Genomic DNA, 4748 nt, shown 5'->3' with positions numbered 1-4748 from the left:
TGAGAACTGCTGCCCTGACCGAGTACCTTCCCTTTGTGGCAGATTTTGAGAGTTTCGACCTACCAGAAGAGCACCAGATCGCACAGCTCCCCATGAATGGCGTGCCTCTCATGCTGCTTGACGAGGAGAGGGAATTTGAAAAGCTGTTACACGTGGGCCCCCCTTCGCCTCTGAAGATGCCCTTTCCACCGTGGGGGTCCAGTAAGTGAACAAGTGCCCTTCTACAAGGGCTGCGAACAGTTTATGTCATTACGCTTCCATTCCTGTGGGGACAGAGTTGTACAAAAGTTTGGCCTACAAGCAATTTCTATCCTTCACACTTCAGGGTACGGTTTCAGAATAATGGGAACTATTCTCGATGGGTATTTCTCTTTAGTGCCAAGTGCCCAGGTAAAATCAAGTCATTCTGGAACCCGGACAGTCTTAGATACAGCAAAACAAGATTGAATTTAGCATGTATCACCTTAGATTATAAATTGAAGTATAGTAAACTTGCTTGGAATAAAAATTGCAAGTTGTATCCAAAGCTAATACCTGTGCAATAGCGTAGAATGACAAAACTTTCTCACTGCACAAGATTTGAAGTCTTGGTTCAAACTGGCGGTCAGAAGCCAACATCAGTGTGTTTTCTATTTGTTCTGATGGGATAACGTATACTATTTTATAAATTTACATTAGCGATACTGTTGGCTCTTTCTTGGATCTCTAAGAACAATAGAGTTTCAGATACTACTAAGATGTATTTCCAAATAGAGGTTAATTCTGGGAGCACTGTCATATTCCAAGAAGGGAGTGTGTGTGTGTGTGTGGGGGGGGGGTTAGGGTGAGGGGGGTGGAGGGTTATGGATTCATTAAACAAAGGAAAACAATTCATGATTAAAAGTGATAACTAATGTCTGTGTTGAGATGGACAATGACTCAAGGATTTGCAGATGTTGAATAAGAAATTCCTGTTTTCTAGATCCGTTGCTGTCTCCCTCAAGCATTCTGTCGACTCTGGATGTTGAATTGCCACCCGTTTGTTATGACTTAGATGTTTAAGTTTCTTAGTGCTTTACAGCTTGTGTGTATGTATTAATAAAGCAACTCTTAACAGACTCTAAATATTGCGGTTGTTATTTGTAATTTGCATAAAACAGTATGAAAACTAGTGGAAGTGTTAATGGACCAGAGTCTATAATCTGACGATAGAAGTTTTGTCTGATTTGAAAAATTTACCTACCTTAACACCCTTTGGTTTGTTTTAAAAGCTTGTTTTAGAAGCTGCCACTGTTTTCCCTGGACCCATATACCCCTCAATGTGTACTTTATTGTCTTTTTGTGGCCGTTAACTAGTGACAGTTACTAGATCTCTTAATTAGAAGAGCCACTTCTAGCATATTAAGTACCTGATGCTAGGCATTCTTTATTGTTGGTTCTATTTAGTTTCTAATGACTTTAATACTCAGTACTCAGTAATCAGAATTTGAAAGGCTCAAATCTCCTAAGAACTCCACCTCCTTGGGATTTTTCAGTTAGGTTCTTTGAAAATCACAGCAGATAATGTACTGATGGTCAAATCTACTCTTACAGGAAACAATTTTGCTTACCCTGTGTTAAAAATTGTTTTCAAGTGTTAAATAAGCATTATTGTGTCTCATGTTTATGACCCTATTTTTCAGGTGAGGGCAGTGAAGCTCAATTTTATTGATAGGCCAGAGATACCAAGAGCTAGAAATTGATAGAGCTGGTATTATGATTCCAAATCTGAGATTGGAACCAAAATATCAGCGGATATGGTTGCACAGGGATTTTTAAATTTATTTTATTTTGTGTGTGTGTGGGTGTGGGGGGGGTTGGCTATTTAAAAAAATTAATTGTTGTCACCATTTAAAAATTTAAAGTTTCATGTATGTTTGATTTTGGACCTTCCTTGGGAGAAGCCGATATGGCAGTAGGGGGCCCTTGTTTTCAACACTTGGTGGACCAGCGATGGAGTGCTCGCTGCCTTCTAAGTGGAGTGTGGGTTTCTGGTCCAACAAGACCCTACGTGTGACGGCCTGAAGGAAGGGAGAACTCTTTGTCTTCTCTGACCTCACCTGCTTAACTCACTTGACTTGCCTGGGCCATGTATTCAATTGAATTTCACCCTTGCTTCATACTAAGCTATGTAGGAAGCATTTCCCCCGAAAAATCTGTAGTATCTATAGTCAAGCTAGAATGTGAACCCTTTCTTTTCCATGGTTTTTTTGAGGAAGCTGCAAGATACTAGGCATGAAATACTAGGAACACGTACTGATATTGGTCCTGACTTGAGAACCTCTACCCTGTATAAACAACTGAACCAGTCTGAATTTCTGCAATCAGTAGAAAGACTTCTAAGAAAAGAAAGTAAAATTAGGCTAGGAGTGCTTGGCTTTAGGGGCGAGTATTAGATATATCATTTTCGGGTATAATAGGGCCACTTTGAAAAGCAGAGCATCGTTTTGAATGGCTTTCATACTTCACAGTAAAGCTGGAAACTTTGGAAAATGGTCTGTTGTGCAGGGAATCGGGCTGGGAGGCGGCTTGTCAGTCCTTGACTGATTAGTTACTGCCCTCGGGCAGACGTGAGCATGGAGTCATCTCCACCTGTTGCTAATCAGATTTCAAAGTGCTTCAAGTTTGAGACTTGGAGAACTTGAAACAGATGATTTTCTATTAACACAGATGATTTTCATTCTGTGGGGATCTTTGCTGTTTGTAATCAATTTACTAAATGGGTTTGTCTTGTTACAGGTGCTGGGGCGTGGGCGGGGAAGCTCACCCAAAGCCCCGTTTGGAATGCTGTAGTCTGTCCAGGTGGTTATAGTCTGGGATTCAAGTTTCTTTCGAGTCAGACGGTTGCTACATTGGACCTCAAGGGTGCCCTTATCTATTAGGTTGTCGGAAAAGTCATGACGTATTTTTTCTGTTTTTCGTTGCAAAAATGTGTCATGGCTTTTCCGACAACCCAATATGTGAGGTTCACCACCTGCCCCCTGCAGCTTGCTCAGCTGTTGGTATTTTTCCGGCTTCAAATTCCAGTTAACTTTCAACAGGAGAACTCAAAGCTTTTTCAAAATATTAATGTTAATATTCTCTGTCTGATGAATTCTGAGCAACAGTACTAAGTCACGAAAGGGTCAATACCACGGTAGAAATTCCTAAGTTTACTTTGTTCTTTCCATGAACTTGCTCATAAGTTGTTTACTGAGGCTGCACTGGGCTAGAGTCCTACGGTGGCTAAGTATCCACCCGACCCCCACTCCCAGCTCTCAGGTGCCTGCGGTCCAGGGAGGGAGATGGCACGAAATGCTATCATGATGCAGGAACATGCGTGCAGGGCCAGGAAAGGCCAGGTGTGGGGGGAACACTTTCCAGCCCAGTCTAAGGAAGGGTGGGACTGGCTTCCTGGGGCAGGAACCTGTGCGTGGAGACCCGAGACAGAAGAGAAGTGTTCTGGCTGGAGGGAACAGTGTTTACACATGCCAGGAGGCGAGAGAACACAGCTTGGTAAGTGAAAACCGCCTTTTCTTCTTCTTTAGGTTTGGGCGAGGAGTGGGGCTGGGAACAAATGAGTGGCGTGTTCAGCAGGGGCCAGATGGCTTTGTCAACGATGTCGAGGGTTTAGAGCCTGCCTGAGGAGGGCTGGGTGCCGTGGAAAGGGTATAAGAAGGGAAGTGACCTGAGGATTCTGATGCAGCTAGAGAGTCGTGCCCACATAGTGAGGACGCAAACAATTGCATCACACCCCTCAACCCCGACTTCCCCCTCCTATGTCCATGTAGCCAGGTCGGCAAAGGACACCTGAGTCCAACCTGGCCCGTGGCCTCTTAGGGTTCCCCTTTTCCCCACTCTGTGGCAATCATAGGACACATGTCCTTTACTTCCCATTCCTCAGGAATCAGTCTTTTGTTGCCTGATGCCTATTTTCTTGGAAACCATTGTCTCATATATTTGTCCTGTGTATCGTTTCAGGCAGGAGGGTAAATGGGTGCTTGTTACTCCATCTTGGTGGAATTGAAAATTCCTTCCAGGGGTCATTTACTTTTTTTTTTCTTTTTTTTTTTAATTGAGGTAAAATTCACCATTTTAAAGTGTGCAATTCAGTAGCTTTTAGTATATTCACAATGTTGTACAACCATCACCACTATCTAATGTCAGAACATTTTGTCACCACAAAAGAGAAACCCGTGCCCATTAGACAGTCATTCCCCATTTCATTTGGTTTTTAATGATGCCCCACCGCCCTCGGGATAAAGTGGCTCCCAAGGCCATGTGGGAGATGACGTTGGAGTCCGCTTTTGGAAAGCTCTTCCATCTTTTAGCTCTCCACTGAGACCCTTATCTTCCAGGGAGCTTTTCCTCACACCCCAGGACGGGGCGAGGCGCCCTCCTGTCTGCTCCATTCATCCCAGACACGTCAACTTCTCGCACTTCCCACACTGAGCTGTGTCTGCCCGTGTGTCCAGCTGTCTCTCGAGCAGCCAGCTGCTCCTCCCCTGTTTGTGTTTTCTCACAACGCTGCCCACCTGTTTACTGAGAAGGTCTAGTTCCTCGGGGTGGAAACGTGAACTTGGTTTTCTTTCTGCTGTAACTGCTACCAATGGTGTTTGGTTGACCTCTCCGCCCTGCTAAGTGGTGGGTGCTGCTTAACAGCATCTTAACAGATTCCATAGCTTTCTAGCTACTTTTGGTTAAAATTCAATTTTGGCTTAGAATATGCCTCAGTCCTGTTCATTTTATTT

The 4748-nt window shown here is 43.7% G+C and overlaps 1 protein-coding gene and 1 long non-coding RNA gene across 4 annotated transcripts in view; both read left to right on the top strand.

Annotated features, from left to right (window-relative positions):
- Positions 1–4748, top strand: part of PTTG1 (PTTG1 regulator of sister chromatid separation, securin) — an 18491-nt gene that overhangs the window by 6445 nt on the left and 7298 nt on the right. The gene's annotated exons all lie outside the window — the stretch shown is intronic.
- LOC109394212 (uncharacterized) lies at positions 9–1104 on the top strand. The gene is made up of 2 exons (XR_002126413.1): positions 9–201; positions 962–1104. It is a non-coding gene; the product is annotated as an uncharacterized LOC109394212 (long non-coding RNA).

This window comes from Hipposideros armiger, unplaced genomic scaffold (genome assembly GCF_001890085.2).
Source record: "Hipposideros armiger isolate ML-2016 unplaced genomic scaffold, ASM189008v1 scaffold_416, whole genome shotgun sequence".
Taxonomy (NCBI): Eukaryota; Metazoa; Chordata; class Mammalia; order Chiroptera; family Hipposideridae; genus Hipposideros; species Hipposideros armiger.
This window is presented reverse-complemented; position numbering and strand designations above follow the sequence as displayed.